Here is a 12,020-nt window from a genome sequence, read left to right as displayed (position 1 = left end):
CGCATAACGCATAACGCATAACGCATAACGCATAACGCATTACGCATAACGCATCACGCATAACGCATAACGCATAACGCATAACGCATAACCCATAGCGCATAACGCTTAACGCGTAAAGCAAAACTCATAACGCATAACGCATAACGCATAACGCATAACGCATAACGCATAACGCATAACGCATAACGCATAACGCATAACGCATAACGCATAACGCATAACGCATAACGCATAACGCATAACGCATAACGCATAACGCATAACGCATAACGCATAACGCATAACGCATAACGCATAACGCATAACGCATAACGCATAACGCATAACCCATAGCGCATAACGCTTAACGCGTAAAGCAAAACTCATAACCCATAACGCATAACGCATAACGCATAACGCATAACGCATAACGCATAACGCATAACGCATAACGCATAACGCATAACGCATAACGCATAACGCATAACGCATAACGCATAACGCATAACGCATAACGCATAACGCATAACGCATAACGCATAACGCATAACGCATAACGCATAACGCATAACGCATAACGCATAACGCATAACGCATAACGCATAACGCATAACGCATAACGCATAACGCATAACGCATAACGCATAACGCATAACGCATAACGCATAACGCAAAACGCATAACGCATAACGCATAACGCATAACGCATAACGCATAACGCATAACGCATAACGCATAACGCTTAACGCGTAACGCATAACGCACAACGCATAACGCATAACGCATAACGCATAACGCATAACGCATAACGCATAACGCATAACGCATAACGCATAACGCATAACGCATAACGCATAACGCAAAACGCATAACGCATAACGCATAACGCATAACGCATAACGCATAACGCATAACGCATAACGCATTACGCATAACGCATAACGCATAACGCATAACGCATAACCCATAGCGCATAACGCTTAACGCGTAAAGCAAAACTCATAACCCATAACGCATAACGCATAACGCATAACGCATAACGCATAACGCATAACGCATAACCCATAACGCATAACGCATAACGCATAACGCATAACGCATAACGCATAACGCATAACGCATAACGCATAACGCATAACGCATAACGCATAACGCATAACGCAAAACGCATAACGCATAACGCATAACGCATAACGCATAACGCATAACGCATAACGCATAACGCATTACGCATAACGCATAACGCATAACGCATAACGCATAACCCATAGCGCATAACGCTTAACGCGTAAAGCAAAACTCATAACCCATAACGCATAACGCATAACGCATAACGCATAACGCATAACGCATAACGCATAACCCATAACGCATAACGCATAACGCATAACGCATAACGCATAACGCATAACGCATAACGCATAACGCATAACGCAAAACGCATAACGCATAACGCATAACGCATAACGCATAACGCATAACGCATAACGCATAACGCATAACGCATAACGCATAACGCATAACGCATAACGCATAACGCATAACGCATAACGCATTACGCATAACGCATCACGCATAACGCATAACGCATAACGCATAACGCATAACGCATAACCCATAGCGCATAACGCTTAACGCGTAAAGCAAAACTCATAACGCATAACGCATAACGCATAACGCATAACGCATAACGCATAACGCATAACGCATAACGCATAACGCATAACGCATAACGCATAACGCATAACGCATAACGCATAACGCATAACGCATAACGCATAACGCATAACGCATAACGCATAACGCATAACGCATAACGCATAACGCATAACGCATAACGCATAACGCATAACGCATAACGCATAACGCATAACGCATAACGCATAACGCATAACGCATAACGCATAACGCATAACGCATAACGCATAACGCATAACGCATAACGCATAACGCATTACGCATAACGCATCACGCATAACGCATAACGCATAACGCATAACGCATAACCCATAGCGCATAACGCTTAACGCGTAAAGCAAAACTCATAACGCATAACGCATAACGCATAACGCATAACGCATAACGCATAACGCATAACGCATAACGCATAACGCATAACGCATAACGCATAACGCATAACGCATAACGCATAACGCATAACGCATAACGCATAACGCATAACGCATAACGCATAACGCATAACGCATAACGCATAACGCATAACGCATAACGCATAACGCATAACGCATAACCCATAGCGCATAACGCTTAACGCGTAAAGCAAAACTCATAACCCATAACGCATAACGCATAACGCATAACGCATAACGCATAACGCATAACGCATAACGCATAACGCATAACGCATAACGCATAACGCATAACGCATAACGCATAACGCATAACGCATAACGCATAACGCATAACGCATAACGCATAACGCATAACGCATAACGCATAACGCATAACGCATAACGCATAACGCATAACGCATAACGCATAACGCATAACGCATAACGCATAACGCATAACGCATAACGCATAACGCATAACGCATAACGCATAACGCATAACGCATAACGCATAACGCATAACGCATAACGCATAACGCATAACGCATAACGCATAACGCATAACGCATAACGCATAACGCATAACGCATAACGCAAAACGCATAACGCATAACGCATAACGCATAACGCATAACGCATAACGCATAACGCATAACGCATTACGCATAACGCATAACGCATAACGCATAACGCATAACGCATAACGCATAACGCATAACGCATAACGCATAACGCATAACGCATTACGCATAACGCATCACGCATAACGCATAACGCATAACGCATAACGCATAACCCATAGCGCATAACGCTTAACGCGTAAAGCAAAACTCATAACGCATAACGCATAACGCATAACGCATAACGCATAACGCATAACGCATAACGCATAACGCATAACGCATAACGCATAACGCATAACGCATAACGCATTACGCATAACGCATCACGCATAACGCATAACGCATAACGCATAACGCATAACCCATAGCGCATAACGCTTAACGCGTAAAGCAAAACTCATAACCCATAACGCATAACGCATAACGCATAACGCATAACGCATAACGCATAACGCATAACGCATAACGCATAACGCATAACGCATAACGCATAACGCATAACGCATAACGCATAACGCATAACGCATAACGCATAACGCATAACGCATAACGCATAACGCATAACGCATAACGCAAAACGCATAACGCATAACGCATAACGCATAACGCATAACGCATAACGCATAACGCATTACGCATAACGCATCACGCATAACGCATAACGCATAACGCATAACGCATAACCCATAGCGCATAACGCTTAACGCGTAAAGCAAAACTCATAACGCATAACGCATAACGCATAACGCATAACGCATAACGCATAACGCATAACGCATAACGCATAACGCATAACGCATAACGCATAACGCATAACGCATAACGCATAACGCATAACGCATAACCCATAGCGCATAACGCTTAACACGTAAAGCAAAACTCATAACCCATAACGCATAACGCATAACACATAACGCATAACGCATAACGCATAACGCATAACGCATAACGCATAACGCATAACGCATAACGCATAACGCATAACGCATAACGCATAACGCATAACGCATAACGCATAACGCATAACGCATAACGCATAACGCATAACGCATAACGCATAACGCATAACGCATAACGCATAACGCATAACGCATAACGCATAACGCATAACGCATAACGCATAACGCATAACGCATAACGCATAACGCATAACGCATAACGCATAACGCAAAACGCATAACGCATAACGCATAACGCATAACGCATAACGCATAACGCATAACGCATAACGCATTACGCATAACGCATCACGCATAACGCATAACGCATAACGCATAACGCATAACCCATAGCGCATAACGCTTAACGCGTAAAGCAAAACTCATAACGCATAACGCATAACGCATAACGCATAACGCATAACGCATAACGCATAACGCATAACGCATAACGCATAACGCATAACGCATAACGCATAACGCATAACGCATAACGCATAACGCATAACGCATAACGCATAACGCATAACGCATAACGCATAACGCATAACGCATAACGCATAACGCATAACGCATAACGCATAACGCATAACGCATAACGCATAACGCATAACGCATAACGCATAACGCATAACGCATAACGCATAACGCATAACGCATAACGCATAACGCATAACGCATAACCCATAGCGCATAACGCTTAACGCGTAAAGCAAAACTCATAACCCATAACGCATAACGCATAACGCATAACGCATAACGCATAACGCATAACGCATAACGCATAACGCATAACGCATAACGCATAACGCATAACGCATAACCCATAGCGCATAACGCTTAACGCGTAAAGTAAAACTCATAACCCATAACGCATAACGCATAACGCATAACGCATAACGCATAACGCATAACGCATAACGCATAACGCATAACGCATAACGCATAACGCATAACGCATAACGCATAACGCATAACGCATAACGCATAACGCATAACGCATAACGCATAACGCATAACGCATAACGCATAACGCATAACGCATAACGCATAACGCATAACGCATAACGCATTACGCATTACGCATAACGCATCACGCATAACGCATAACGCATAACGCATAACGCATTACGCATTACGCATAACGCATAACGCATAACGCATAACGCATAACGCATAACGCATAACGCATAACGCATAACGCATAACGCATAACGCATAACGCATAACGCATAACGCATAACGCATAACGCATAACGCATAACGCATCACGCATAACGCATCACGCATAACGCATAACGCATCACGCATAACGCATCACGCATAACGCATAACGCATAACGCATAACGCATAACGCATCACGCATAACGCATAACGCATAACGCATAACGCATAACGCATAACGCATAACGCATAACGCATAACGCATAACGCATAACGCATAGCGCATAACGCTTAACGCGTAAAGCAAAACTCATAACCCATAACGCATAACGCATAACGCATAACGCATAACGCATAACGCATAACGCATAACGCATAACGCATAACGCATAACGCATAACGCATAACGCATAACGCATAACGCATAACGCATAACGCATAACGCATAGCGCATAACGCATAACGCATAACGCATAACGCATAACGCATAACGCATAACGCATAACGCATAACGCATAACGCATAACGCATAACGCATAACGCATAACGCATAACGCATAACGCATAACGCATAACGCATAACGCATAACGCATAACGCATAACGCATAACGCATAACGCATAACGCATAACGCATAACGCAAAACGCATAACGCATAACGCATAACGCATAACGCATAACGCATAACGCATAACGCATAACGCTTAACGCGTAACGCATAACGCATAACGCATAACGCATAACGCATAACGCATAACGCATAACGCATAACGCATAACGCATAACGCATAACGCATAACGCAAAACTCATAACGCATAACGCATAACGCATAACGCATAACGCATAACGCATAACGCATAACGCATTACGCATAACGCATAACGCATAACGCATAACGCAAAACGCATAACGCATAACGCATAACGCATAACGCATAACGCATAACGCATAACGCATTACGCATAACGCATAACGCATAACGCATAACGCATAACGCATAACCCATAGCGCATAACGCTTAACGCGTAAAGCAAAACTCATAACCCATAACGCATAACGCATAACGCATAACGCATAACGCATAACGCATAACGCATAACCCATAACGCATAACGCATAACGCATAACGCATAACGCATAACGCATAACGCATAACGCATAACGCATAACGCATAACGCATAACGCATAACGCATAACGCATAACGCATAACGCATAACGCATAACGCATAACGCATAACGCATAACGCATAACGCATAACGCATAACGCATAACGCATAACGCATAACGCATAACGCATAACGCATAACGCATAACGCATAACGCATAACGCATAACGCATAACGCATAACGCATAACCCATAGCGCATAACGCTTAACGCGTAAAGTAAAACTCATAACCCATAACGCATAACGCATAACGCATAACGCATAACGCATAACGCATAACGCATAACGCATAACGCATAACGCATAACGCATAACGCATAACGCATAACGCATAACGCATAACGCATAACGCATAACGCATAACGCATAACGCATAACGCATAACGCATAACGCATAACGCATAACGCATAACGCATAACGCATAACGCATAACGCATAACGCATTACGCATAACGCATAACGCATAACGCATAACGCATAACGCATAACCCATAGCGCATAACGCTTAACGCGTAAAGCAAAACTCATAACCCATAACGCATAACGCATAACGCATAACGCATAACGCATAACGCATAACGCATAACCCATAACGCATAACGCATAACGCATAACGCATAACGCATAACGCATAACGCATAACGCATAACGCATAACGCATAACGCATAACGCATAACGCATAACGCATAACGCATAACGCATAACCCATAGCGCATAACGCTTAACGCGTAAAGTAAAACTCATAACCCATAACGCATAACGCATAACGCATAACGCATAACGCATAACGCATAACGCAAAACTCATAACCCATAACGCATAACGCATAACGCATAACGCATAACGCATAACGCATAACGCATAACCCATAACGCATAACGCATAACGCATAACGCATAACGCATAACGCATAACGCATAACGCATAACGCATAACGCATAACGCATAACGCATAACGCATAACGCATAACGCATAACGCATAACGCATAACGCATAACCCGTAGCGCATAACGCTTAACGCGTAAAGTAAAACTCATAACCCATAACGCATAACGCATAACGCATAACGCATAATGCATAACGCATAACGCATAACGCATAACGCATAACGCATAACGCATAACGCATAACGCATAACGCATAACGCATAACGCATAACGCATAACGCATAACGCATAACGCATAACGCATAACGCATAACGCATAACGCATAACGCATAACGCATAACGCATAACGCATAACGCATAACGCATAACGCATAACGCAAAACGCATAACGCATAACGCATAACGCATAACGCATAACGCATAACGCATAACGCATAACGCATTACGCATAACGCATCACGCATAACGCATAACGCATAACGCATAACGCATAACCCATAGCGCATAACGCTTAACGCGTAAAGCAAAACTCATAACGCATAACGCATAACGCATAACGCATAACGCATAACGCATAACGCATAACGCATAACGCATAACGCATAACGCATAACGCATAACGCATAACGCATAACGCATAACGCATAACGCATAACGCATAACGCATAACGCATAACGCATAACGCATAACGCATAACGCATAACGCATAACGCATAACGCATCACGCATAACGCATCACGCATAACGCATAACGCATCACGCATAACGCATCACGCATAACGCATAACGCATAACGCATAACGCATAACGCATAACGCATCACGCATAACGCATAACGCATAACGCATAACGCATAACGCATAACGCATAACGCATAACGCATAACGCATAACGCATAACGCATAACGCATAGCGCATAACGCTTAACGCGTAAAGCAAAACTCATAACCCATAACGCATAACGCATAACGCATAACGCATAACGCATAACGCATAACGCATAACGCATAACGCATAACGCATAACGCATAACGCATAACGCATAACGCATAACGCATAACGCATAACGCATAACGCATAACGCATAACGCATAACGCATAACGCATAACGCATAACGCATAACGCATAACGCATAACGCATAACGCATAACGCATAGCGCATAACGCATAACGCATAACGCATAACGCATAACGCATAACGCATAACGCATAACGCATAACGCATAACGCATAACGCATAACGCATAACGCATAACGCATAACGCATAACGCATAACGCATAACGCATAACGCATAACGCATAACGCATAACGCATAACGCATAACGCATAACGCATAACGCATAACGCATAACGCATTACGCATAACGCATAACGCATAACGCATAACGCATAACGCATAACGCATAACCCATAGCGCATAACGCTTAACGCGTAAAGCAAAACTCATAACCCATAACGCATAACGCATAACGCATAACGCATAACGCATAACGCATAACGCATAACCCATAACGCATAACGCATAACGCATAACGCATAACGCATAACGCATAACGCATAACGCATAACGCATAACGCATAACGCATAACGCATAACGCATAACGCATAACGCATAACGCATAACGCATAACGCATAACGCATAACCCATAGCGCATAACGCTTAACGCGTAAAGCAAAACTCATAACCCATAACGCATAACGCATAACGCATAACGCATAACGCATAACGCATAACGCATAACGCATAACGCATAACGCATAACGCATAACGCATAACGCATAACGCATAACGCATAACGCATAACGCATAACGCATAACGCATAACGCATAACGCATAACGCATAACGCATAACGCATAACGCATAACGCATAACGCATAACGCATAACGCATAACGCATAACGCATAACGCATAACGCATAACGCATAACGCATAACGCATAACGCATAACGCATAACGCATAACGCATAACGCATAACGCATAACGCATAACGCATAACGCATAACGCATAACGCATAATGCATAACGCATAACGCATAACGCATAACGCATAACGCATAACGCATAACGCATAACGCATAACGCATAACGCATAACGCAAAACGCATAACGCATAACGCATAACGCATAACGCATAACGCATAACGCATTACGCATTACGCATAACGCATCACGCATAACGCATAACGCATAACGCATAACGCATAGCGCATAACGCTTAACGCGTAAAGCAAAACTCATAACGCATAACGCATAACGCATAACGCATAACGCATAACGCATAACGCATAACGCATAACGCATAACGCATAACGCATAACGCATAACGCATAACGCATAACGCATAACGCATAACGCATAACGCATAACGCATAACGCATAACGTATAACGCATAACGCAAAACGCATAACGCATAACGCATAACGCATAACGCATAACGCATAACGCATAACGCATAACGCATTACGCATAACGCATAACGCATAACGCATAACGCATAACGCATAACGCATAACGCATAACGCATAACGCATAACGCATAACGCATAACGCATAACGCATAACGCATAACGCATAACGCATAACGCATAACGCATAACGCAAAACGCATAACGCATAACGCATAACGCATAACGCATCACGCATAACGCATAACGCATAACGCATAACGCATAACGCATAACGCATAACGCATAACGCATAACGCATAACGCATAACGCATAACGCATAACGCATAACGCATAACGCATAACGCATAACGCAAAACGCATAACGCATAACGCATAACGCATAACGCATAACGCATAACGCATAACGCATAACGCATAACGCATAACGCATAACGCATAACGCATAACGCATAACGCATAACGCATAACGCATAACGCATAACGCATAACGCATAACGCATAACGCATAACGCATAACGCATAACGCATAACGCATAACGCATAACCCATAACGCATAACACATAACGCATAACGCATAACGCATAACGCATAACGCATAACGCATAACGCATAACGCATAGCGCATAACGCTTAACGCGTAAAGCAAAACTCATAACGCATAACGCATAACGCATAACGCATAACGCATAACGCATAACGCATAACGCATAACGCATAACGCATAACGCATAACGCATAACGCATAACGCATAACGCATAACGCATAACGCATAACGCATAACGCATAACGCATAACGCATAACGCATAACGCATAACGCATAACGCATAACGCATAACGCATAACGCATAACGCATAACGCATAACGCATAACGCATAACGTATAACGCATAACGCAAAACGCATAACGCATAACGCATAACGCATAACGCATAACGCATAACGCATAACGCATAACGCATAACGCATTACGCATAACGCATCACGCATAACGCATAACGCATAACGCATAACGCATAACCCATAGCGCATAACGCTTAACGCGTAAAGCAAAACTCATAACCCATAACGCATAACGCATAACGCATAACGCATAACGCATAACGCATAACGCATAACGCATAACGCATAACGCATAACGCATAACGCATAACGCATAACGCATAACGCATAACGCATAACGCATAACGCATAACGCATAACGCATAACGCAAAACGCATAACGCATAACGCATAACGCATAACGCATCACGCATAACGCATAACGCATAACGCATAACGCATAACGCATAACGCATAACGCATAACGCATAACGCATAACGCATAACGCATAACGCATAACGCATAACGCATAACGCATAACGCATAACGCATAACGCATAACGCATAACGCATAACGCATAACGCATAACGCATAACGCATAACGCATAACGCATAACGCATAACGCATAACGCATAACGCATAACGCATAACGCAAAACGCATAACGCATAACGCATAACGCATAACGCATAACGCATAACGCATAACGCATAACGCATTACGCATAACGCATCACGCATAACGCATAACGCATAACGCATAACCCATAGCGCATAACGCTTAACGCGTAAAGCAAAACTCATAACCCATAACGCATAACGCATAACGCATAACGCATAACGCATAACGCATAACGCATAACGCATAACGCATAACGCATAACGCATAACGCATAACGCATAACGCATAACGCATAACGCATAACGCATAACGCATAACGCATAACGCATAACGCATAACGCATAACGCATAACGCATAACGCATAACGCATAACGCATAACGCATAACGCATAACGCATAACGCATAACGCATAACGCATAACGCATAACGCATAACGCATAACGCATAACGCATAACGCATAACGCATAACGCATAACGTATAACGCATAACGCAAAACGCATAACGCATAACGCATAACGCATAACGCATAACGCATAACGCATAACGCATAACGCATTACGCATAACGCATCACGCATAACGCATAACGCATAACGCATAACGCATAACCCATAGCGCATAACGCTTAACGCGTAAAGCAAAACTCATAACCCATAACGCATAACGCATAACGCATAACGCATAACGCATAACGCATAACGCATAACGCATAACGCATAACGCATAACGCATAACGCATAACGCATAACGCATAACGCATAACGCATAACGCATAACGCATAACGCATAACGCATAACGCATAACGCAAAACGCATAACGCATAACGCATAACGCATAACGCATCACGCATAACGCATAACGCATAACGCATAACGCATAACGCATAACGCATAACGCATAACGCATAACGCATAACGCATAACGCATAACGCATAACGCATAACGCATAACGCATAACGCATAACGCATAACGCATAACGCATAACGCATAACGCATAACGCATAACGCATAACGCAAAACGCATAACGCATAACGCATAACGCATAACGCATAACGCATAACGCATAACGCATAACGCATTACGCATAACGCATCACGCATAACGCATAACGCATAACGCATAACGCATAACCCATAGCGCATAACGCTTAACGCGTAAAGCAAAACTCATAACCCATAACGCATAACGCATAACGCATAACGCATAACGCATAACGCATAACGCATAACGCATAACGCATAACGCATAACGCATAACGCATAACGCATAACGCATAACGCATAACGCATAACGCATAACGCATAAC

This window comes from Lasioglossum baleicum, unplaced genomic scaffold (assembly GCF_051020765.1).
Source record: "Lasioglossum baleicum unplaced genomic scaffold, iyLasBale1 scaffold0035, whole genome shotgun sequence".
Classification (NCBI taxonomy): Eukaryota; Metazoa; Arthropoda; class Insecta; order Hymenoptera; family Halictidae; genus Lasioglossum; species Lasioglossum baleicum.
This window is presented reverse-complemented; position numbering follows the sequence as displayed.